Raw genomic sequence first — 27773 nt, 5'->3', positions numbered from 1 at the left:
AAAGAAAGAAGAAGAAGAATAAGAACTACACTTAATCCATTGAATCACAATAGAGCTCTCTAACCCAATGTAAAGAGTTAGTTGATCATTGCTCTACAAAAATAGAAAAGAAAAAAAGTGCAGAAAAGTAAAGATAAAAATTGAAACTGAAAATTCAACATTCATAAATGAAAAGTACAAAGAAAGAAAAGGAAAAGTGTGTGAGGGAAGGGAGTCCGAAGACCCCTATTCCATCCCCCAATTCCCTAATTTCCAGCCTCGTCTAGCCTCAGATCCTTTCAATGTAAAAACTAAGGCCTTTATATAGGCTCTCCTAAATTACAAAATGAAATTAAAAGCAAATTACAATTAAATGAAAATTCCTATTCTAGATGCTTCTTGTGGCCTTGATTGGTTGACAATTGTGGGCTTGCTTGCTTGAACTTTGAAGTGGGCTTAAGAGAGAAGTGAGTCAAGTTGAGGTCTAGGTGCTAAAGTTAGTGCCAAAGTTAGCCAAACTAACGCTACAAGTGTGGCGTTAGTGCGAAAGTTATTGTGGCTAACGTTGCACTTGCTGCCCAGTTGGTGTTTTTGGGGCTTAGAAGATGCCTCTTGTTTGTGCTCCAATTTCATGCCCACTATAGAGTATTATATATCGTTGGAAAGCTCTGAATGTCAGCTTTCTAACGCAACTAGAATCACCTCAATTGGACCTCTGTAACTCAAGTTATGCATGTTTGAAGAAGGCATGGTCAGGCTGCCAGGTGGGACTTTTGCCCACGTTAACTTCCACGTTAACTAAGTTAACGTGGCTCTTTGTGGCTTGTGTTGGCTTCCAACGTTAGTGACAATGTTTGGTGTCACTAACGTTGTCGACAACCTCTCTTTTTCACGTTAACTTCCACGTTAACGTGGGAGTTAACGTGGCTTCTTGGGGATTTGTGGTTGCTTCCAACGTTAGTGACAATGTTGGGTGTCACTAACATTGTCGACCACCCTTGCCTCTTCATGTTAGCTCCCACGTTAACCAAGTTAACGTGGGAGTTAACGTGGCATTGTGTGCTTTGGCCAACGTTAGTGACAATGTTGAGTGTCACTAACGTTGGCTTCCCCCCTTTCTTCTTAACGTTAGAGGCCACGTTAACTAGGTTAACGTGGACTCTAACGTGGCCACTCATGAGCTTGGTCCAACGTTAGTGATAATGTTAAGTGTCACTAACGTTGGATTCCCCCCTCTCTTCTTCAAAGTTAATGCCACTAACTTTTCTCACTAACGTTGTGGCTTTCCTTCCTTCCACGTTAGTTCCCACGTTAGTGTAACTAACGTAGCCACTAACGTGGCTCTTCTCTTCTTCTTTTGGCCTGAAATCAATCAAACAAAGTGCATCAAAGTCTTACTCTTAATCATGGAATCATGCATCATCCAATTTATCATATAATTCATGCAAAATTCTCATGAAATCATGTAAAGTGCACAATGTTTGCTTAAATCAAGATGTAAGTGAATATCCACCCAAAACTATCTTATTTCCTAAGAAAATGCATGAAACTACCTTAAAAACAGCAAAGAAAAGGTCAGTGAAACTGGCCAAAATGCCTTGGCATCAAGCAGTGGTTGAAATTGGCATATTAATAATTGATCTAGATCACTCTAAAGCTAGTCTTCCTACAGGGATTCACTAGGACTTGAGGATTAAACTAATTAGTCCACTTGACTTTCCTTTATTTAGTAAAGGTTAACTAAGTGGGAGAAAAATCCAATTCTCATCACAATTGATAAGGATAACTAGGATAGGACTTCCAGTTCTTATACCTTGCTAAGAGATTCTATTATTATTTATTTATTTTACTTGTCATTTAAATTACCTGTTCCTTACTTTCAAAACCTCCAATTTACAAGACTCATAACCAATAATAAGAACACCTCCCTGCAATTCCTTGAGAAGACGACCCGAGGTTCAATAATTCGGTTATCAATTTCACAGGGGTTTGTCACTTGTGACAACCAAAACTTTTGTAAGAAAGGAAATCTTGTCAGTCTAGAAGCTATACTTACAACGGGAATTTATTTGCGAAAATTCTAGATCGCGCAAGAGTTTCGTTCTTCAAAATGGCGCCGTTGCTGGGAAATTACAAACGTGTGCCTTATTATTGGTTATTGTAAATATTTGCTTTTTGTTTGTTTATTTGTTTTTTTTTGTTTTTATTTTTCTTTTTCGTAAATTAAGAGGTTATTGGTTTTTATTTAGTTATTAAAAATTTTTCAAAAATTTGTTCTTCGTGTTCATCTTGACCTTCAAGTTGTTCTTAGTTGTTTTCTTTGTTTTGATCTAAAAATTTTAAGTTTGGTGTCATTTTATTATTTTTTTCTTTCCTCATTTAATTCAAAAATATCTTTTCTCTTTCTTTTAATTGAATTTTCGAAATTTGCATAAAAACAAATTTCAGATTTCTATTTTAAAATTTTTATCTTATCTTATCTTAGTTTTAAATTTCAAAATTCAAATCTTTTTAAAAAATCATATCTTTTTCAAAATCTTATCTTATTTCAAAATCAAATTTCAAATTTCAATATTTAAATTTCAATTTTCAAATTTAAAAATTCAAAAATTCAAAATTCAAAATTTAAAAATTCTAAATTCTAAATTCAAAATTTAATTTTCAAATTCAAAATTTAAATTTCAATAACCTTTTTAATTTAACTTTGTTTTTATTTTTGTTTTTAATTTTTATTTGCTATTATGAGTTCTCACCCCCATCGCTTTAAGTTTGATTCCAATGTTGTTGTAAGGAATGGAAACTATAATGAAAATAGGCATCAAGGTTGGAAGGATCAAAGATGGGAGGAGCCACAAGGATTTGATCAACCCTATTGGCAACAACCCCCTCCAATGCACTATAACCAACAACCATTCTATGATGCATACCAAAATGATGACTATGGTGGACCCCTTGTAGTTACCAACAAGTCCCGCCATATGCCTATGAACCCTCTCCTCAATATGACTTTGGACCACCATACTCACAAGCTCCTCCCCACCATTCACCTCCATTTGACCCTAACCCGTATCTACCATACCAACCACCTTATGAGCCAAATGAACCATACACAGAACCACCCCCATTCCAACATAACTACTCTTATGAACCACCACCTCAAAATACACCATCTCCTTGTCATTATCAAGATGAACCACCTTCCTATTATGAACCCTCTCTCCCAACCAATGAACCCTCATATCCACCCCAACCTCCAATGGATGACAGACTTCGTGGTCTTCTTCAAGGGCAAGCGAGGATGCAAAGGAGTGTACTGGAACTCACGACTGCCTTAACCGAGGTAGTAAATATAATAGCTTCCCAACATCTGAGCACTCAAAGAACTCCAATGGCTACATGTGGAGAATCAAAAGAAGAGCAAAGCATGAAGGAGACACTAGAAACTTCGGTGGACAACGAGAAACATGGCTTTGTATTGGAACAAGTGGAGGAAGCCATAATAGTTGCAGAAGAAGAAGTGGTTGAAGACTTGGGAGATGCTGAACCTCCATGGGAAAGTCAAGACATAGAGCCTCCTTCCAAGACAGTTGCATTTGATGTCGAAGAGGGTGTACAACCTCCAAGGCATATCATAGTTGAAGACTTGGAAGAGGTTGGTCAAGAGATGGAGGTTATAGAAGAAGAAGCACAGCCTCCCATGCCCTTGGTGAGCAATGAAGAAGAGATTGAATTGGAAGAAAGCTACCAAGAGGAAGAGGTTGATATTGAAGAAACTTGCAAAGAGGTGGAAGTTGTCAGAGAAAAGCACAAGGGAGTGGAGCCTGCAAATTCATTAGAAATACTTCCCCCTAAGTTGCCATCATCCTTCACAACATTCAAGTGGGTAAAATTCATATCCCTTAGCATTCTAATTCCACTTGAATATGGGCTACTGGAGACGGATGGTCAACTTAGAGCTCTTTGTGGCATTAAGAGTAAGAGGAAGATGGTTAGTGGTTAGAGTTGTCAAGCAAGGTTCAACATGGTTGTGTGCTCAAAGTTTAAACACAAGGGTTAGTGTAAAGCTCAACTGAATGGGTCTAGGAAGTTGTTTGGCCGCTTTAGTGAGAATTCAGATTGCCTGCTACCCGGAAGGAATCATAATGATCAACAAGAAGACGGGTGTAAAAGCAAGATTTGGGACCCCGGAATTCAGTCTAGAAATCAACACTCTTGGGGCCTTGTCACTTACTTTAACTTACTTGAAGGCTTTCTGCGCCTAGTTTGGGATCCTGGAGGCTGTTGGCATTCCAAACATTGGTGGAGATTTCTGGATGAATTCAAGCACAAGCCACCATAACAGGAAGCTCATCAAATGTCCAACTTAAGGACTTTAACTAAAAGTGCTAGGTGGGAGACAACCCACCGTGGTATGGTCGTTCCATTTTCAATCTTATTTAGTTTTGTTTGTTTTTGAGTTTTATTTTATTTTATTGATCCTGGAATTATTCATAACATCTGCATCAGCATCTGCATTCTGCATATTGCATCCTGCATAAAAAAAAAAGCACCGACGCGTCCGCATCACAAGTGCATTAGGAGAAAAGAAAAGTGAACAGAGAGTCACGCGAGAGCATGGCTGGAGGCGTGCTGATGAGCGGATAATTTATACGCTTTTTGGCATTATTTTTAGTATGTTTTTAGTAGGATCTAGTTACTTTTAGGGATGTTTTCATTAGTTTTTATGTTAAATTCACATTGGACTTTACTATGAGTTTGTGTATTTTCTGTGATTTCAGGTAATTTATGGCTGAAATTGAGGGACTTGAGCAAAAATCAGATTCAGAGGTTGAAGAAGGACTGCTGATGCTGTTGGATTCTGACCTCCCTGCACTCAAAGTGGATTTTCTGGAGCTACAGAACTCAAAATGGCGCGCTTCTAATTGCTTTCGAAAGTAGACATCCAGGGCTTTCCAGCAACATATAATAGTCCATACTTTGACCGAGTTTAGATGACGTAAAAGGGCGTTGAACGCCAGTTCTACGCTGCTGTCTGGAGTTAAACGCCAGAAACACGTCACGAACTAGAGTTGAACGCCAGAAATACGTTACAACTGGCGTTCAACTCCAGAAAGAGCCTATGCACGTGTAACATTCAAGCTCAGCCCAAGCACACACCAAGTGGGCCCCGGAAGCCCTATGAACACGTGCCTGACAACCACTTCCGTTCTACCTTCGATTGAATGAGTATCTCTTGGATCTCTTAGTCAGAATCTTCGTGGTATAAGCTAAATTGATGGCGGTATTCATGAGAGTCTGAAAAGTCTAAACCTTGTCTGTGGTATTCCGAGTAGGACTCTGGGATTGGATGCCTGTGACGAGCTTCAAACTCGCGAGTGCTGGGCGTAGTGACAGACGCAAAAGGAGGGTGAATCCTATTCAAGTATGATCGAGAACCTCAGATGATTAGTCGTGCTGTGACAGAGCATTTAGACCATTTTCACAAGAGGATAGGATGCAGCCATTAACCACGGTGATGCTTCCAGACGATTAGCCATACAGTGACAGCGCATTGGACCATTTTCCAAAGAGGATGAAAAGTAGCCATTGACAATGGTGATGTCCTTACATAAAGCCAACCATGGAAAGGAGTAAGATTGATTGGATGAAGACAGCAGAAAAGCAGAAGTTCAGAGGGACGAAAGCATCTCTATACCTTTATCTGAAATTCTCACCAATGATATACAAAAATATTTCTATCTTTATTTTCTGTCTATTTATTATTTATTTTTGGAAACTCCATAATCAATTATTATCCGCCTGACTGAGATTTACAAGATGACCATAGCTTGCTTCATACCAACAATCTTCGTGGGATCGACCCTTACTCACGTAAGGTTTATTACTTGGACGACCCAGTGCACTTGCTGGTTAGTTGTATCGAAGTTGTGAATGAAAAACGATTTTATTAAGACGTGCGTACAGAGTTTTTGGCGCCGTTGCCTGAGATCACAATTTCGTGCACCACGTGCCCTTGGCACAAATTGATCCACACGACCGCGTCGCTGACGCGTCCGCGTCATTTGCGAAAAATGCTTCCCACGCGTCCGCGTCACCCACGCGAACGCGTGCCCTAAAAATCGACGTAAAAAGGGTGTATGGTAGAAGTTGTGATGGAATGGGGCTGGACTCGTGCTGGAAGCCCAAGCCCTCCCGCGCGAACGCGTTCCCCACGCGGCCGCGTCGTTTTCCAAAAATGGCCATCCACGCGATCGCGTCACTCACGCGACCGCGTCACCCAGTTTTTTGGCAAAATACATTTAAAACAGAGAGTTGCGCGACCGCGAGGCTGCACTCGCGCTAATGGCACAAATCACTCCACGCGAACGCGTGTCCCATGCGTCCGCGTCGCCTACGCCGCACAACTTATCCAGATCAGCGCCAATTATCTTGTCTTTTCTTTTCTAATCCTAATTTTTTCTATCTTTTCTTCTTTCTTCTTCATCTCTTTAACTTCTCATCCCTCTTCACTTCCATTCTATTTCATTTAATTTATTTGCATTATTTTCATTGGTGTTAGAAGTTTATTTGGGTCATTATCTTCTATATTTTTGTGGATTATTAAAATGGTTTGACAATTATATATTACTTTTTAAAGGGTTGCTTGCATGTTTAATTTAATACATTCAATACCTTATTTACCATGCATGCTATGTGTTTGTGAAAAAGCCCGTATGGCATTGTGCACTATTTTTAGATTTCTTTTATTCTACTACTCTAAATGCTTGCTTTTCACAAAACCCTTTTTATATTTTACTACTTAAATATAATTGTTATACAAACATGTTGTTAGTTTGAAAGACTTGGTAATCTAACATGGACATGAAATGCTTGATCTATGCTACTCATGCCTTTGCCAGCATGCCAATAAATATCTTGCATTTAATTGTCATCATATGCACTTGCTATATTTCCATTGATGATTTTTCACATGTAGTCATGACCATGTGTTAACGTCATTCTCCCTTGCTGTGCATTGATTACCACATTTCCCACTCTCTTCCTTGCTCTAACCCTTAGCTTTAAATGTTACTTTTCTTTTTCCCTTTTCACGATGGCCACCAAGAAGGATAAAGAGAAAGCTACTCCCAAACCACCGGCAAGGAAAGGAACAAAAAGAGCCCCAGCTGAGAAACCACAACCCCCATCCACTTGCACATCTCGGCATTTACCGAGGACGGTGCAATCTTTAAGTGTGGGGAGGTCGATACCGATCTCCATGGGTTAGTACTTTCTTGTCTCAACACCAATGTTTAAATTTTCTTTGTAGTTAGTTGTTGCATTTGCATGTTTGATTGCATATTTGTTTAATTTTGTGCATATTTTACCACCACTTGGTTAAAGTAATATTTTCTTTTTCAAGAAACCTTTTAGAGAATTTCACTAATTTGAATAAAATTTAATGTTAAACTTGTTTGAAGAAATATTAGACTGGAACATGGTTTAGAGCTTGAACACACAAAACCAGTGAGATTTTGAGCTTATTTGATTGGTTGCATTTTATCAACCAAAATTTTATTTTTGGTGTGTGTTGTTCTCTCTAAAATTGTGATTTTTGTCTTGCTTAATTCTATATTTCCATTATTTGATGTATGCATACACTTACATGATTGAGGCCTTTATTTCACTAAGCTTACATACCCATATGGCCTTACCCTTTTCATTATTCTTTGCAAACCAATTTTGAGCCTAGTTTACCCTTTTGTTCTTTACTTTAGCACATCATTAACTCTAAGAGAAAAACAATAATGTCCTTAATTTGAATCCTTGGTTAGCTTAGACTAGTGAAAGTGCTTATGATTTAAGTGTGGGAAAATTGGGTTTGGAAACATTTGGTTTGAGAATTGAGTATGTTAGAATTTTCTGAAAATGTGAAAGAAATGTTTAGGACATGATTCATGCATCCAATAATTTAATCATATGCAATGAGAAAAATAAAAGAAAAAAAATATATATATATATAAAAGAGAAGTGAGAAAAAGAAAAGAAAAAGAGCAAATAAGTAAAAGGGGACAAAATGCCCCAAAGTAAATGATGAAAGCAATGCATATGTACTGTACTCAAAATCGGATGCATGAATATGTGGAAAACATAGTTAATGGGCAGCTAGATTTTGCATTGTAATTACATGGATTGTCTTAAGTTAGGTGGGAAAAGTTTAAGTTAATTAAGGATTCAGATTTTAGTCCACTTGGCCAAATACAATCCTACCTTGACCCTAACCCCATTACAACCCTTAAAAGACCTCTTGATATGTGTATCTGTGCATTAAATTTTTATTGATTGTTAGATGAAGAGCAAGCCTTAGAAAGAAAGGTTAGTAGAGAATTGAGAGAATCGAAACTTTAAACACATGAGTGATTAGAGTGTATACACCTTCGGTGAGGGTTCGATGCTCGATTCTTTGTTCCCGGCTTTCATGAGCTATTTTCTTCTGCAAGTCTATTTGTACTTTATTTTTATGATTTGAATTTGTGAAATCCAGTTCATATTTGTTCTTGAAAGGTTTATTTACTTTTCACCAAGTAGGTAGAAACATTTTGCATTTAGTTGCATTCATATAGATAGGATTGCATTTCATACATTTTACCATTCCTCTTCACTCCTTTATAGCTTCTCTTGAGCTTAGCATGAGGACATGCTATTGTTTAAGTGTGGGTTACGATTAGATGCCTTGATATGTGTGTTAAGTGTTTTCAGAGATTACAGGGCAGGAATGGCTTGGAGGATAGAAAGGAAGCATGCAAAAGTGGAAGGAATACAAGAAGTTGACGGAACTATAAAGCTGTCAGCCTGACCCTCTCGCACTAAAACGGTCATAACTTGAGCTACAAAGATCTAAACGATGCGGTTCCAGTTGCATTGGAACGCTAACGTCCGAGGCTTCAATTTGATATATAATATGCCGTAGTTGCCTTGACGCTAGGTGACGCGAATGCGCACTCCACGCGGACGTGTCGCAGTGATGAAAATCAGCATGGCAGATTTCTTCTCCAGTGATTTCTGGGCTGTTTTCAACCCAGTTTTCGGCCCAGAAAACACAGATTAAAGGCTATAAAGTGGGAAAATCCATTCATTCATAATCATGCTTTTCATACATTCATAATTTTAGGATTAGATGTAGTTTTTAGAGAGGGAGGTTCTCTCCTCTCATGTTTTAGGATTAGGATTCCTCTTAAAGGAATTAGGATTCCTTATTATTTCAACTTACAATTTCTTCTGAGTTCCAGGTTCAATTTTCCTTTTATTTATTTTTCCAATTTAATTTATGAACTTTTCCATGTTAGATTTGAATATCCTATTTAATATAATTTGAGGTATTTCAGTTATAAGATTGTTTTATTTATGCCATGAATGCTTTCAATTTATCCAAATTATTTTTATTCGAATAGACTCTCTTCCTTTTTGGCTCTGGTTAAGTAATTGGTGACGCTTGAGTTATCAAATAAAGCAGGGATTGACTAGGACTTGAGGATTAAACTAATTAGTCCACTTGACTTTCCTTTATTTAGTAAAGGTTAACTAAGTGGGAGAAAAATCCAATTCTCATCACAATTGATAAGGATAACTAGGATAGGACTTCCAGTTTTTATACCTTGCCAAGAGATTTTATTATTGTTTATTTATTTTACTTGTCATTTAAATTACCTGTTCCTTACTTTCAAAACTCCCAATTTACAAGACTCATAACCAATAATAAGAACATCTCCCTGCAATTCCTTGAGAAGACGACCCGAGGTTAAATACTTCGGTTATCAATTTCAAAGGGGTTTGTTACTTGTGACAACCAAAACTTTTGTAAGAAAGGAATTCTTGTCGGTCTAGAAGCTATACTTACAACGGGAATTTATTTGCGAAAATTCTAGATCGCGCAAGAGTTTCGTTCTTCAATGCCCACCAGAGATGTTCAATGAGTGGGTACAACTACATATCTTTTATGAGGGACTATCCTATGAAGCAAAGAAGGTTGTGGATCATTCTTCAGGAGGCTCACTCAACAAGAAGAAAACCATTGAAGAGGCCATAGATGTCATTGAAACTGTAGCTGAAAATGAGTATTTCTATGCTTCAGAAAGGACTCATAAGAAGGGAGTGCTAGAACTCAACTCTGTAGATGCTTTCTTAGCTCAGAACAAGGCAATTGCAGCTCAAATAGCAACTCTAACCAAGAGGATGGACGCCAATCAAGCCTCAGTCATTCAAGACCAAACTCCTCAACAAGATGGAAATGCACCAGAATCTGAAGGTGACTGGGAACAAGCCAATTATGTGAACAATTCATCCAGACCACCTTATGACCCACACTCTAAGACTTACAACCCAGGTTGGAAGAACCACCCAAATTTTGGGTGGGGAAATCAACAAAATCACAACCAGGACCACAACAAACCATATTCATCAAATCAGCATTCCAACCACAACCCCAACCATCAAACAGGGAACTAGAGACCTTACTATAACTCACAAAACACAACATACCAAAGTAACCAACCCATACACAACAACCTCAATCAAGATGCACCATCCTTAACCCTGCAACCATGTGAAATCAAGAGCAACTTCAAAAGGATGGAGGCTGCAATAGCACAACTATCATCACAGATTACAGGGGCAGTCTCCACCCTCATGGATAGACAAGCACAAACTGAAAGAAGGATAGACGCTAATCAAGAAGAATACAGCTCAAATCTGAAAAATCAAGGCATAGCAATCTCAAAGTTGGAAGCACAAGTGGGGATTTTATCCAAGAAAATCCCACTTCCCACACACACATTTCCTAGTGATACCATGGCTAACCCAAGAGGGGAATGCAAAGCCATTACTCTAAGAAGTGGGAAGGTTGTGGAGGAAGGAACCCCAAGCAAAGACAATCATGAAGAAGTTGCAGCAAAGCATGGGAACAAGGATGAAGAAGAGATCCCTACTCCACCTCAACCAAAATCAGTCTTGAAGCCTTATGTGCTAAAGGCACCACAAAGACTGGGAAAAGATGGGAAGGATGGCCAGTTTTCTAAGTTCCTAGAGATCTTTAAGAGGCTCCAAATCAACATACCATTTGCTGAGGCATTAGAACAAATGCCACTCTATGCCAAATTTTTGAAGGAGCTTATAACCAAAAAGAGGAACTGGAAGGCAAAGGAAACCATAGTATTAACTGAGGAATGCAGCGCCATCATACAGAAGAAGCTGCCTCAAAAGCTGAAAGACCCAGGGAGTTTCCAAATCCCCTGCATCATAGGAGACATCACCATTGAGAAAGCTTTGTGTGATTTAGGAACTAGCATAAATCTTATGTCCCTAACCATGATGAGAAGGATGAAGATTGAGGAAGCCAAGCCAACAAGAATGGCACTCCAATTGGCTGACGGAACATTTAAGTTTCCACATGGGGTGGTGGAAGACTTGCTAGTGAAGGTAGGAGAATTCATTTTCCCTGATGATTTTGTTGTACTGGACATGGAAGAAGAGGCCAACACGTCAATTATCCTAGGAAGATCATTCCTAGCTACTGCTGGAGCCATCATTGATGTGCAAAAAGGGAAACTAGTCTTGAGGTTGCATGAAGAGAAAATGGTCTTCAACGTCTTCAAAGCAATGAGCTACCCCAAGAAATCCATAGGAGAATGCATGCTGGTAGACACCATAGAACAGATAGTTCAAGAGGTCTTGGAAGAAGAACAATGTGCAGGAACCATTGAGCTGGAACAAGCACCAGATGGAGAACCACCACAAGCAACCATGAGAAACTCAATCATGCCAACCACTACAGACAATAAAGAAGCAAAGTCACTAAAACTAGAGCTGAAGACCTTACCACCTAGCTTGAAATATGCATATCTGGGTGCTAACAACACTCACCCAGTGATCATAAATTCAAGTGTGAGCAAGGAACAAGAAGAGGAGCTTATCCAAGTGCTGAGACAACACAAGGATGCCATAGGCTGGACACTTACAGATTTAAAAGGGATCAGTCCTTCAATGTGTATGCATAAGATCTTACTTGAAGAAGATGCCAAACCTTCAAGACAACAACAAAGAAGGCTGAACCCAACTATGAATGAAGTGGTTCAGAAAGAAGTGTTGAAATTGTGGCAAGTAGGGGTTATCTACCCCATCTCAGACAGCCCTTGGGTAAACCCGGTGCAAGTAGTCCCTAAGAAGGGAGGGATCATTGTTGTGACAAATGAAAAGAATGAATTGATACCCACAAGGACAGTGACCGGATGGCGTATGTGCATTGACTACTGGAAACTTAATGAAGCCACCCGGAAGGATCACTTTCCCTTACCTTTCATGGACCAGATGTTTGAAAGATTGGCAGGACATGAGTATTATTGCTTCCTAGATGGGTATTCGGGCTACAATCAAATTATTGTAGACCCCAAGGATCAGGAAAAAACTTCATTTACTTATGGTGTCTTTGCTTATAGGAGAATGCCCTTTGGATTGTGCAATGCACCTGCAACATTCCAAAGGTGCATGCTCTCCATTTTTTCAGACATGATTGAGAAGTTCATAGAAGTATTCATGGACAATTTCTCTGTATTTGGGAATCATATTCTGATTGCCTATACCATCTAGCTCTTGTGCTAAAAAGGTGTCAAGAAACTAACCTAGTTTTAAACTGGGAGAAGTGCCATTTTATGGTAACTGAAGGGGTGATTCTTGGTCACAAGATTTCAAAAGATGGCATAGAAGTGGACAAGACAAAAGTAGAAGTAATTGAAAAATTACCTCCACCTTGCAATGTCAAAGCAATCAGAAGTTTTTTGGGACACGCTGGGTTCTATAAGAGATTTATCAAAGATTTTTCAAAGATTGCAAAACCCCTTAGCAACCTACTTGTCTCAAATACTTTGTTTTTTTTTTTAGAGAGTGCATGGTAGCCTTTGATGAGCTTAAAAAGAAACTCCCCTCTGCACCTATTATAGCACCACCAAGCTAGGACCTTCCCTTTGAACTAATGTGTGATGCATCTGATTTTGCTGTTGGTGCTGTTCTAAGATAGAGGAAAGAAAAGCTAGTACATGTTATTTACTATGCTAGCAAGGTCCTTAATGAGAATCAAAGAAACTATACCACCACAGAGAAAGAACTGTTAGCCATAGTTTTTGCTTTTGATAAGTTTAGATTGTATCTTATTGGCTCAAAAGTAATTGTGTTCACTGATCATGCAGCACTCAAGTACTTGCTTACCAAACAAGAATCTAAGCCCAGACTAATAAGGTGGATTCTGCTGCTCTAAGAATTTGATATTTAGATTAAAGATAGGAGCAGAGCAGAGAACAAGGTAGCTGACCACCTCTCAAGGATCCCACAAGAAGAAGAAATGCAACAAGTAGCAGTAAATGAAAGCTTCCCTGATGAACAATTGATGATGATTCGAGTAGCCCCTTGGTTTGCAGACATAGCTAACTTCAAGGCTATTGGGGAGCTACCAACTAACATCAACAAGCACATGATGAGGAAGCTAATCAAGGATGCGAAACACTACATCTGGGATGACCCTTATTTGTTCAAAAAGTGTGCTGATGGAATCCTAAGAAGGTGTATATCCCATGAAGAAGGGCAGGAAGTGTTATGGCAATTCCATAGATCCGCATATGGAGGTCACTTCAGTGGAGAAAGAACAGTAGCAAAAGTGCTTCAATCCGGATTTTACTGGCCAACAATGTTTAAGGATGCCAAGGAAATGGTGTCAAGGTGTGATGAATGTCAAAGAGCTGGTAATCTAACCAAGAGAAATGAGATGCCACAGCAATACATACTAGAGCTGGAGCTATTTGATATATGGGGATTGATTTCAAGGGACCCTTCTGATGAGAGGACTTTTGTGTGGTTTAGAATTCACAATAAATTCTCGTTGCAAGTATAGTTTCTAAACCAACATTAATCCTTTCATGCAAAAATTTGTTTGTCACAAGTACAAACCCCTAAAATCTATAAACAGAAGTATTGAACCTTGGGTCGTTCACCCTAGGAATTGCAACAAAGTGTCTTGTTATTGGTTGAGTTATATTTTGGGGTTTTTGGGATAAGACACATGAAATGTAAATGGCAATGAAAATAAACTAACAACTAAAGAGGTCTTGGCAAGGTTTGGTGGTCAAGGATCTCTATCCTAATCACTAACCACAACATGAGAACTGGAAAGGATCAATCCCATTAAGTCATCCTCTAACTAATAAAGGAAAGTCAAATGAGCTATGTCAATCCAAGTCCATAAGTCCTAGTTCTACACCAAATCAATTAGTGATATCTAGAGTTAATGGCTCCCAACTGTCAATCAGTTGGACATTGGTAACTCAAGAGTTCCTAAGTTACCTTCCCAAGCCAAGAGCATAAAATTCTACTCTAAAATTCAACTAAGCATTTTATCAAACACTTAGAAGGCATAAAAGGAAAGCACAGTAAAATTGCAAGGAATGTAAATCTACAGTAAAATCCAACCAAGCATTTCATCAAACACTTGAAAGGCATAAAAAGAAAATATAGTAAAATATCAAGGAAAGTAAATCTACACTACTCAATTGCAAGGAATTAAACAACAACAAATCAAATCAACAATAAAGGAACATGAATCATAAATTGTATTGAAAGAGAGATAGAAGAACAAAAGTGCATCAACATAAAAGTAGAGAATTACATGAATTAAATGCTAAACTAGAGAGAGGAAAGGTAGAAGAAAAAAAATTGTAAAAGGAAAAGTAAATCAAAGCATGAAATTAACCTAGATCTAAGAATTCCTAATCTAGATCTAACCTACTCCTAATTCTAGAGAGAAGAGAGAGCTTCTCTCTCTAGAAACTAACTAAAAGCTTGTGAAAAATAAAATAAAACTAAACTAATCACTAGGTGTAACTAAAGGTGTCTCATCCCTCTTCAATCCTTGGGTTAAATAGCATCAGAAATGAGTGGGATTGGGCCCACAAGGCTTTAGAATTCGCTGGCCACGTGTTGCTTTAAGTGGATCATATGGCAGCAATGATGTGTGCGTGTATAGTGCGCGTACGCATCACCATACGTGTATCAACTATGGCAAATCTTATATCATTTTGAAGTCCTGGATGTTAGCTTTTTAACACAACTAAAACCGCATCATTTGGATCTCCGTAGCTCAAGTTATGGTCGTTTAAGTGCGAAGAGGTTGGCTTGACAGCTTTTGCGGTTCCGTCATTTCTTCATGAGTTCTCCATTTTTACATGCTTTTCCTTCATTCCCTTGATCCAATCTTTGCCTCCTAAATCTGAAATCACTCAACAAACATATCAAGGCATCTAATGTAATCAAAGGTAAATCAAGATTAAACAATTAAGGACCTAAAAAGTATATTTTCACTCTTAAGCACAATTAAAGGAGAATTTACAAAACCATGCTATTTCATTGGATAAATGGGAGAAAGGTTGACAAAACCCTCTAAATTCAACACAAGATAAACCCTACAAATGGGTTTTATTAACCTCCCCACACTTAAACCAAGCATGTCCTCATGCTTAAACCAAGAGAAAGCAAAGGGCATCAACATTTATTCAATGAAATCTAACTAAATGCAACCTAAACTATATGCAACTATCTACATGAATGCAATTTCTTGGTCAAAATAAATCAATGTCCAAGAAGCATATATGCACAAGGGCTAAGGGTATTAACAACCATGCCAAACCACAATTGAATTGAGCTATTAAATATTTTTACAAACTTGCATGAGGAGTGATGATCATAGGTGGAAAACATGTAATTGAGCAATCGAACCCTCACCGGTAGTGTTTGCACTCTATTCGCTCAAGTGTTTAGGGTTGATTCACTCAATTCTCTCCTAATCATGTTTTCCAAGATTTGTTTCTCTTATAACAATCGACAATTATTTCATGCATGCATACAAGTATCATGAGGTCTTTTCATTGGTTGTAATGGGGCTAGGGTTAAGGTAGGATGCATATATGGTTAAGTGAGCTTGAAATTTGAATCTTTGATAAGCTTAAACTTCCCACCTAACCTATGACACCCTATACAATTCAAAACGAACCTAACTACCTATTTTTCACTTTTTAACATGCTCATGCATTTTCTTTTTTTTTTTCATTTCACGACTCATATGCATTGATTTTATTGAGCTTCACTTTGCTTTGGGGCATTTTTGTCCCCTTTTTTATTTCTTTTCTTTTTCTTTTTCTTTTCTTTTTCTTTTCTTTCTTTTTCTATATATATTTTTTCTTTTCTTTTATTTTTCTCATTTTTTTATACAAGAACATCAATGCATAAGGTTTTACATTCATTACACATGAGCATGTACCCAATTCCCAATATTTACAACAAAAATACAAAACTACCCTTTTATTCACCCAATGTCCCAAGATTTCCCATACTTAAATGACACACACACTCTAGCCTAAGCTAATCAAAGATCCAAATAAAGGACATTTATTATTTTCCGCTTTAAGGCTTATAATGTGCTAAATTAAGAACAAGTGGGTTAATCGTAGGCTCAAATTGGCTAACAATGGATGATAAGAGGTGAAGCTATTTGGTAAGTGGGCTAAATAAAATGATGGCCTCAATCATATAAATGCATGAATACACAAAATAATGGATATAAAGAATCAAACAAATCAAAGATTACAATCATAGAAAGAGAATAATGCACACAAGAAAGAAAAATTAGTGGTTATAAGATGTAACCACACCATTAGGCTTAAAACTCACAAGCTTGTGTTCTTACCTCAAAAACATGATCCACAAGATATATGATTCAAGCAAGTTCTATGAAAAGTTTTCACTCAAATCAATTGGTGCCCTATAGATAGAAATCCTTGAAAATTTTCATTATTTTGACTAAGCTTATTGTGTATATATATGAAAAAGTAAGAAAATGAAACTAAAAATCCTAAAAACCTAGAATGGAATGCAAAAGTGTTGAGATTAGAAACTTGTCACCCAAAATCGCCGACCGGTCAGACGACCTCCCCACACTTAAAAGCTTGCACCGTCCTCGGTGCACTCAAAGATGAGCAAGGGGGAACGGCGACTTTCCGGATTGCTACCTTCAGCTGGTAGGTCAACCGGTCGCTGTGCGTTCTTTCTTCCGCTTCTATTTTTGCTTGTGGTGCATCATTCATGAAAACAAAAATACAACACCATAAGATGAGAAATTACAAAAGCAAGGAAGCATAAATTGTTGGGAAGGAGGTACTAATCACTAAGGATGAGTGAGTGAATTAGTGTGACATTAATGACAAATAAGTGTGTGAATTCTAAATTGCACAGTTTAGAACACACACTAGTACAAAAAGCGATGTCACAAAAGAAGTTTGCACTTCACTTATCTTAGTGTGCTTGAGATGCTTTAAGTAAACTTGTAAGGTAAAACAAGCATTAAAGAAGCATGAGAGCATTCAAGCTAAAAGCATATGGATGGATATGATCGTGGAATACAATGCGTTGAAGTAAATGCACAACATCCAATGTCAAGAGATTGCCTAATCAAAGAATAGGGTTCAAATTACATGGTGGCCAATTCATGCAATTTAAGAAAAGTTACAAGCTCGAAGGCAATTCTCATCACTTGGTATTCTTAAAAGTTAAGCATGAAAAACTCAAAACAAAGTAGCAAAATATAACCTCAACAATAGAGTCCAACAAAGATTATAAACATAATGATGTTAAGATAACATCCATTTTTAATAATCAGCAGCAATTAATGGTAAACAAGAATAACAATCCAACACTTACAATGAAAAGGAGAAAAATAAATGAAAATTAAACTAATTAACTAATCAACTAACTAACTAACTAATTAACTAACTAACTAACTAATTAACTAACTAAAATAAATGGTTATCAATGGTGTTTGGGAGTGTTGGATGAAGGGTAGGAGAAGAGAAGAAGAAAGGAGAAGGAAATAAATGGAAAGAGGAGAAGAAAAAAGATGTGTTGAAGGAAGGACATCGGCGCGTACGCGCGCATGGCGCGCGCGCGTCGATGGCTTTTTATTTTTTTTTTCTTTTGAGAGGGACGCGTACACGTCATGTACGTGTACGCGCGAGTGGTTTTGTGCCAAAGGCTCAATGTGCACGCAACGTTCGCACAACTCTCGGGTTTTTGGCTTGGGGTGGAATTTCTCAATCCACGCGTACGCGTACATGGCGCGTGCGCGCGGATAGGCGAAAATGCTTGATGCACGCGTACGCGCAGATGATGCATTTTTTTTTTGAAAATTTTTTTTCTATGTTTTTGCACCAATCCAAGTATTCCAAACAACTACCAAAACACCATAAAATTTTATTTAACATACTAAACTACCAAACAAACTCAACAAATCAATCAAAACATGAAATTAAACTATTTTAACCAATATGTATAAAAATAAAAAATGAAAAAAAGTTACCATGTTGGGGTGTCTCCCACCTAGCACTTTTGTTTATTGTCCTTAAGTTGGACTTATGGGGAGCTCCTCTTAAGGTGGCTTGTGCTTGAAACCATCCTTGAACACCCACCAATGCTTGCATTTCCAATGAGCTCCTTCTTCAAGTTCAATTCTCCCAAGCTTTGATGGAGCTTTTCATAGACTATGGGCTCCCAAAGTTGATCCTCATGTATGCCGGGATCCCATATCTTATTTCTACACCCATCTTTGAGTTGATTATCATTATTCCATTTGGGTGGCATAATCTTGGAATTCTCATTCAAGTGACCAAACATCGTCTTAGACCCAAGCAATCTAGTTCTACAACAACCCTTGCTATTAAGCTTTGGGCATGCAACCATCATGAACTTTGATTTACATTGCCAACCACTAACCATCTCCCTTTTGCTCTTAAAGCCAAAAATATATCTAAGTTGACCATCCGTTTCAAGCAAACCATATTCAAGGGGAATAATAAAGCTCAAGTATAAGGAATTTACCCACTTGAATGAAAGAATGGATGGTGGTAACTTGGGGAGAGGTATTTCCAATGTTCTCGTAAGCTCTACTCCCTTGTGTTCTTTGACTACCTCCACCTCTTAACAACTTTCTTCAATTTCAACCCTTTGTTCATCAATTTCATCTACCTCTTCTCTATCACTCAAATCATAAATGGGAGGTTGAGAGAAATCTACCTCCACATTGCTTTCCATCTCATTGGGAGAAGGTTCTTCAAATTCAAAGGATTCACCACGAAGAAGGTTGGATGCATGATCTTCATCACCAAGGGAACTCAATTTTTGCTCCATTCCCTCCAAGTCTTCATTCAAAAATTATTTTGGAGGTTGTGCACTTTCCTCCTCAACATCAAATTCAATCTTCTTAGAGAGATGCTCTTCAACTCTAGGTTCCCAAGGAGGTTCCGCATCTCCTAAGTCTTCAACCACTTTTTCTTCTTCTTCAATGATCATAGGCTCCTCCAGTTGTTCTAATACAAAATAACATTTCTCATTTTCCATCAGAGTTTCCAATATATCTTTCTTGCTATGCTTTTCAATTGATTCTCCACATGTGACCATGGGAGTGCTTTGAGTGCTCAAGCATTGGGAGGCTAAAATGCTTACTACCTTGATCAAGGTAGCCACAAATTCTAGTGTCTCCTTTTGCATTTCTCCTTGCCCTTGAAGTATAAGGCTAAGGATTTCATCCATTGAGGATTGGAGTGGGTAGGAGGGTTTAATGTCTTGGAGAATAGGTTTATAATAGGAAGGTGGTTCTTCTTGGTAAGGTGGTGGTGTATATTGAGGTGGTTCTTGGGAGTAGTAATCTTGGAATGGTGGTTACATGTATGGCTCATGTAGTTCAAAAGGTGGTTGGTAAGATGGATATGGATTAAGGTCATATGAAAGTGTTTGGTAAAAATAGGCTTGTGAGTGTGGTTGAGGTTCATGTTGAGGATATGACTCATAGGCATATGGTGGTGGTTCTTGAAAGTCACAAGGATGCTCACCATAGCCATTTGATTGGTATGCATCATAGAATGTCTCTTCTTCATAGTACATTGGTGGAGGTTGTTGCCATGAAGACTGATCATATGCATATGGCTCCTCCCACCTTTGGTTATCCCTTCCTTGATACACATTCTCATTATAGTCCTCATTTCCTACAACATAATTGGAACCAAACTCATAGCCAAAGTGAGAATTCATGATAACAAGAGAAAAGGAAAATAAAATCAAATAAGAAACAAAGAAAACCAAATCCTAAAACTAGCAAGAGCTAACAAAAGCAAACATATTTACAATATTCACATATATACAATAACCAATAACACAACACCATTGCAATTCCCCGGCAATGGCGCCATTTTGATGAGAGGACTTTTGTGTGGTTTAGAATTCACAATAAATTCTCATTGCAAGTATAGTTTCTAAACCAAAATTAATCCTTTCATGCAAAAATTTTTTTGTCACAAGTACAAACCCCTAAAATCTATAAACTAAAGTATTGAACCTCGGGTCGTTCTCCATAGGAATTGCAACAAAGTGTCTTGTTATTGGTTATGAGTTATGTTTTGGGGTTTTTAGGATAAAAGACATGAAATGTAAATGGCAATGAAAATAAACTAACAACTAAAGAGGTCTTGGCAAGATTTGGTGGTCAAGGATCTCTATCTTAATCACTAACCACAGCATGAGAATTGGCAAGGATCAACCCCATTAAGTCATCCTCTAACTAATAAAGGAAAGTCAAATGAGCTATGTCAATCCAAGTCCATAAGTCCTAGTTCTACACCAAATTAATTAGTGAGATCTATAGTTAATGGCTCCCAACCGTCAATCACTTGGACATTAGTAACTCAAGAGTTCCTAAGTTACCTTCCCAAGCCAAGAGCATAAAATTCTACTCTAAAATTCAACTAAGCATTTTATCAAACACTTAGAAGGCATAAAAAGAAAGCATAGTAAAATTGCAAGGAATGTAAATCTACACTAAAATCCAACCAAGCATTTCATCAAACACTTGGAAGGCATAAAAGGAAAACATAGTAAAATAGCAAGGAAAGTAAATCTACACTACTCAATTGTAAGGAATTAAACAACAACAAATCAAATCAACAATAAAGGAACATGAATCATAAATTGCATTGAAAGAGAGATAAAAGAACAAAAGTGCATCAACATAAAAGTAGAGAATTACATGAATTAAATTCTAAACTAGAGAGAGGAAAGGTAGAAGAAGAAGAATTGCAAAAGGAAAAGTAAATCAAAGCATGAAATTAACCTAGATCTAAGAATTCCTAATCTAGATCTAACCTACTCCTAATTCTAGAGAGAAGATAGAGCTTCTCTCTCTAGAAACTAACTAAAAGCATGTGAAAACTAAAATAAAACTAAACTAATCACTAGGTGTAACTAAAGGTGTCTCATCCTTCTTCAATCCTTGGGTTAAATAGCATAAAAAATGAGTTAGATTGGGCCCACAAGGCTTTAGAATTTGCTGGCCACGTATTGCTTTAAGTGGATCATATGGCAGCAACGATACGTGCATGTATAGTGCGTGTACGCATCACCATACATGTAGTAACTATGGCAAATCTTATATCATTTTGAAGTCCCAGATGTTAGCTTTCCAACGCAACTAAAACCACATCATTTGGACCTCCGTAGCTCAAGTTACGGTCGTTTAAGTGCGAAGAGGTCGGCTTGACAGCTTTTGCAGTTTCTTCATTTCTTCATGAGTTCTCCATTTTTACATGATTTTCCTTCATTCCCTTGATCCAATCTTTGCCTCCTAAATCTGAAATCACTCAACAAATATATCAAGACATCTAATGGAATTAAAGGTAAATCAAGATTAAACAATTAAGGACCTAAAAAGCATGTTTTCACTCTTAAGCACAATTAAAGGAGAATTTACAAAACCATGCTATTTCATTGGATAAATGGGAGAAAGGTTGACAAAACCCTCTAAATTCAACACAGGATAAACCCTACAAATGGGGTTTATCACCTTCCCAACCTCCTACTCAAATAACTACATATTGGTGGCTGTTGATTATGTCTCGAGGTGGGTAGAAGCCATTGCCACTGCAACAAATAACAACAAGGTTGTGATAAGCTTCTTGAGAAGGAACATCTTCAGCAGATTTGGAGTTCCCAGAGTGCTCATTAGTGATGGAGGGACACACTTCTGCAACAAACAACTTGAGACACTCCTTCTCAGAAATGGAGTAAAGCAAAAAGTGGCAACTCCATACCACCTACAGACCAACGGGCAATCTGAAATTTCCAACAGAGAGCTGAAACGAATCCTTGAAAAAACTGTTAGAAGCTCAAGAAAGGATTGGTCTAAGAAGCTGGATGATGCACTATGGGCCTACAGAACAGCCTATAAGACTTCCATTGGGATATCTCCATACCAACTGGTATATGGCAAGGCTTGTCAATTACCAGTTGAACTTGAGCATAGAGCATTTTGGGCTCTAAAAATGTTAAAACTATAATGAGCAAGGTGCTGGAGAAAAGAGATTAATACAACTCAATGAGCTGGAGGAGTTTAGAAATCAAGCATATGAAAATGCAAAAATCTTCAAAGAGAACACAAAAAGATGGAATGACCAAAAGATAGCAAGAAGGGAGTTCGCTGAATGACAGAAGATGTTACTCTACAACTCAAGACTCAAGTTCTTCCCTGAAAAACTTAAGTCTCGATGGTCAGGGCCTTTCACCATACTCAAGGTGTTTCCCTATGGTCATGTGAGCTCATGGAGGACAAGATTCAGAGAACTTTTTCTATCAATGGCCATAGACTCAAACACTACTTGGGAGGCTCCTTAGAGGAGTAGAAAGAGAGCTACAAGCTCAGCTGAAGATGAAGGAATGTCAAGCTAATGACAATAAAGAAGCGCTAGTTGGGAGGCACCCCAACACTTTATCCTTTTTGATTTAATTGCTTTCCTTAGAAGTAGTTTAAAATCTATTGCTTTATATAGTTTAATTTTTAGTCTCACCTTGTGTTAGGGTTGAGAACTAGCTAAACTGCTAAGTTTGGTGTGGCCCCTCACCCACTTAATCTAGGCTTACAAATAATTAGTAACTTAATTTTTAAGAGTAAGCCCAGAGATTAAGTTTGGTGTGGCCACCACCAAGGATCACCTAGCACCCCGAGTCACCCAATTTGAAAGCACTTAATGTTTTTGGTAGGAACATGAACGTGGTTTAATGAGTTCAGAGGAATTGGAATCAAAAGAAAATGAAAAGATTGATGTTATTCCACTCTTATGAACACATTAAATACACAATGATGGAGCCAATTTATTAAGATGCCAAAGAATTAAGTTTGGTGTCCCAAGGGACACCCATCAGTTACAATCCAAATCACTCTTGATGAGAAGGAATGTGAAGGGGTTCTTTTGTCATTACTAATGGGTTCAGTTTCAATTTCAGGAGAGAAGATGGGGCCCACATGGTAAAAAACTCACAAAGCAAGGAAGTCAAAGTGTACTTGCACTTTGGAACTCAACACACGCAGAAGACATTGTGAGAAAAGAGTTGGCGCCTCTTCCCACGCTAGGCGCCACTACCCAAGTGGAAAAACATTTAACCTTTTTTAATTCCCACCCTTCGAATCACACCATTCACCTATTATAAAAGCCTCACCTCCCCATCTCATCTCCCACTTCAACAACCCCCAATCACACACGAAGAACATACACCCCTCACCTTCCTTTCTTTTTCATCTTCTACTATCTATCGTCCCCTACTTTCTTCTTCTTTTTCTTAATTGGGACAATCAAGTCCTAAGTTTGGTGTTGGAGCAAAACCTTGTTTTACTTGCTCTTTCTATGCAACCCACCAAGGAAAGTGGTAGAGAGATTGGTGAGGGAATTCTATGCTAACGCAGTACCTCAACCAGGGCAACATGGCTACATTAGCTATGTAAGGGGGAAGTCCATTGACTACAACCCCTCTATCATAGAAAGAATGCTAATGGTGAAAAGGACAAGCTCCACTCAGAGTTATGAAGAAAGAATGAAGCAGCAAGACCCTGGGTTTGAGGAGATTCTGAGTGAAATCTGTGTGATGAATGTGCATTGGATAAATGATAAGGATGGGATACCCAACCAATTGAGGAGAAGAGATATGAACCCCCAAGCTAGAGGGTGGCTAGACTTTGTGAGAAGGTCCCTAATCCCCACATCCAACACTTTAGAGGTGACCAAGGAGAGAGCTGTGCTCATCTACAGCATCATGAAAGGAGAAAATGTTAACGTGGGGAGATGATCACCAACAACATCAACAAAGTGCTGAAAAGCACCAATGACAACACAAGGTTGGCATTCCCCAGCATTATACAGAGGCTATGTGATGAGGCTAGAGTTGAGAAGATTATTGATGAAGTGCTTGTGAAGCAAGACAAGTTCATAACTGCCAAAAAGATGGCCAAAGTGGTAGCTGTTCACCCACTCAACATGGCCAGAGAACGAAGAGCTCATGCTCATGAACCACAACAACAACAAGAAGAGGAAGAGGCAGAAGAGTAACCTCAATTCCTGGCACTTCAACCACCACCACACTACCAATATCAGCAATTTCCAGAGGGATTCAACTGGGAGCAATTGCAAGGAGATGTACACCAAATGAAGGGAGACATACACCACTTGAGGGAAGATGTCAATCAACTCAAGGAGACTCAGCAACAACATTGGAGCCAAGTCAACCAGAACATTCAACAACTCCAAGGGGGTTTCGAGAACCTCAAGGAGCAGCAAGATCAGATTAACTGGGGAGAAATGCAAGGCAGCTTAGGAATGATTCTGGAACGACAATTACAACAAATAGGGAGTCTTGCTGAATTCAGACACCTTTATGAAGCAAGGACTGTAGCCAGAGGGGAATATGATTGCTATGCACAAACAAAGTTGAGCTACCTGTGCAATGCAGTAGCTAACATGAACCCCAATTACCCCACCTATATGCAGAAATTGGAAGAACTCAGCTCAAGGCAAAAAGAAATAGCATACCAACACAAGGAGAGTGTGAAATCCTACATGAGGAGGCTAGGATTTTGGAAGCCCAAGGATACCAAAGCAAAAGAAAGTTCCTCCAAGCCAGATAAAGGTGGCTCTTCCCCTTCCAAGAAGAAGGACAAAGGGAAGGGGCCAATGAACTAAAGATGAAGCTGCCCAAGGTTGTTGAGTCTCATGGTTGACACTTTCTAATTTCTGAATCTTGTTTAAGCTTTTGCTTTATTTACTCTTTGAATAAATAATCATGCTAGGATAGTTATGTTTTATGCTTAGTTTCAATTCCTGTTTGAAGTCTTTATGAGTTTTTTTTTTACAAGAAAGAAAATGCCATGTATTTCAAGTCTTCATTTCAACATAAATAAAAGTAGAGTTTGTCTCCATAAGAGTTACTGTGAGTTGTGCAAAAATAATAAGAGAGACCAAGGCCAAGAGAGATCATCAAACAAACTAAGAAATAAGAAACTAAGTGTAGAACCTTGGATGAACTGAAAAGAAAATGAGTCATGGAAGAGCAACTAGTCCTAGAAGGTACAACAAGGGGAAGGTTAAAGGGTGTTCCTTGAATATCCATAGAACCAAGAGGTAGTAAGCAATACAGGCCCAAGGCTCTGAGCATCAACTACTGGGATGGAAAAAGAAACATTAAAAAGCTCAAAAAGAATTAAAGATCTTAGTAGATGCTTGTGGTGAAGATGTGTCAAGAAGAGACCTGGGCAAGTAAATTCTTAGGGGTGTCTCAACACCTAGTACCCTAAAACCAACTGGTTTGGAAGTGCTAATTGAAAGCCTAATTAAAGGGTTGTCTTGAGACAAAACACTTAGAGTCGTGGTCAAGAAAGCAAAACAACCCTTGCTACTTCAAGGTGACAATCAATAGAAAGGACCCCTAAAGCCTGTACCTGAAAGAACCCTCAAGGATCCAAGAGCTTTTCATGACATTAAAACATTCATACATGTGTTGAACACTTAGTCTTACCTCAGTTGTATTGCAATCGCTCAAGCCAAGGCCTCAAGTTATAAAGGCTTACTCACATTTATTTGCTTGGGACAAGCAAAGCTTAAGTTTGGTGTTGTGATGACTTGCATCATCTACCCTTCTTTCTTGCATAAAGAAGACCATAAAAGAGCATAAATCTCATTTTATCAGTACAATTCATGCATTATTTGATGAATATTATGGTACACTACTTTGAGATGAGTTGTGCTGAATTTCAGGTGAAAAAGGCATCAAAAATGGGTAGAAGACAAACAAGAAGCTGTGCATGTGAAACTGGCGTGCCACTTGGGGGAAAACGCCACAAAAATGCACTGGCGTGGCACGCCAGTACTAAAGTCTAGAGAAGAAGTCCAAGCATGCATGTGGGCATGGCACACCAGGGACTAGGCGTGGCACGCTAGTACAAAATTCCAGAGAGCAACAATGAAGGACACAAAAGGGGCGTAGCACGCCAGGTTGGGCGTGGCACGCCTGACCCATCAACTACTGTGGGCGTGCCACTTGAGCAAAGGGGCGTGGCACGCCAACTCACCATTTCAAGAAGAACCTCCACTATGGCATGCCACTTGGTGTCGAAGGCGTGGCAGGCCAGCTCCAAGAAGTCACTTGGGGGAAGTCACTTGGGCGTGCTACTTGAAAACCCAAGCATGGCACGCCAAGCTTGAAGAGTTCACAAATCCATGGGCGTGCCACTTAAACAGCATGGCGTGGCACGCTAGTACAATAATCCAGAGAGGGGGCTAAAGGCAATTGAAGACTGGGCGTGCCACTTGAAGACGAAGGCATGGCACGCCAACCTCTCAATCTCATTTGGGCGTGCCACTTGAGCAACCAGGCGTGGCACGCCAATGCACAAGGATAACAAAAGCAAGGACTGGGCGTGCCACTTGGTATCGAAGGCGTGGCACGCCAACCCAAGCATCTCACTATGGCGTGCCACTTGAAGGCTAAGGCGTGGCCCGCCAACTACTAGAACCAAGGCAAGATCATGAGCGTGGCACGCCTGCCTTCAGGCGTGGAACACTGGTACAAGTTTCCAGAGAGGATGAAGGAGGGCAATTACATGGGGCGTGCCACTTGGTATCGAAGGCGTGGCACGCCACTCACTTTTCTACACTTGGGCGTGCCACTTGAACCCCAGGCGTGGCACGCCAGTGTCATTCAGAGAGCAAAAAAGCATGGGCGCGTGCCACTTGAGTTCGTTGCATGGCACGCCAAACAGAGGATCTACTCACTCACAAAGGGGGCATGGCAGCCCAGACCCTGGGCGTGCCACGCTAGTTCATGTTTCCAGAGGAAAAAAGAGTGAGAGAGGCAAAGGGCGTGCCACTTGAGTTTGAAGGCGTGGCACGTGATAAACCATTATTTTATGGTTTATATTTGATGCGCATAAACTTGTTATGCTACGATTTAGGAAATTGCACGATCGGCAAAATTCCTTCCGGCAAGTGCACCGGTTATCGTCAAGTAAAAACTCACAATAGAGTGAGGTCGAATCCCACAAGGATTGGTTGAGTGAGCAATTCGGATTAGAAGGGTTTGAATCTCATGGAAAACTGATTTGTATCTCCTTGCATCGAATTCCCTGTTCTCCTCCATTGGTTGCTTGTCTTTTCTTCTTTTGTGGCTAGATGAAGCTGCCATTGGTTCTTTAGTTTTGGGGTAAGTGACAAGCTAAAGTTGACAAGGTGAAGCAAGAAGTGTCGTTGGAAATGTGGGAGGTTGTTTTCGGCAAGAGATAATTTATGCTATGATGAAGAAAATGTGCATGAAGGAGATTTGGTGGTGTTGAACTCGTTCCCCAAGTGGTTCTTTATAGGGCC

The sequence above is a fragment of the Arachis ipaensis genome, chromosome B04, assembly GCF_000816755.2.
Source record: "Arachis ipaensis cultivar K30076 chromosome B04, Araip1.1, whole genome shotgun sequence".
NCBI lineage: Eukaryota > Viridiplantae > Streptophyta > Magnoliopsida > Fabales > Fabaceae > Arachis > Arachis ipaensis.
This window is presented reverse-complemented; position numbering follows the sequence as displayed.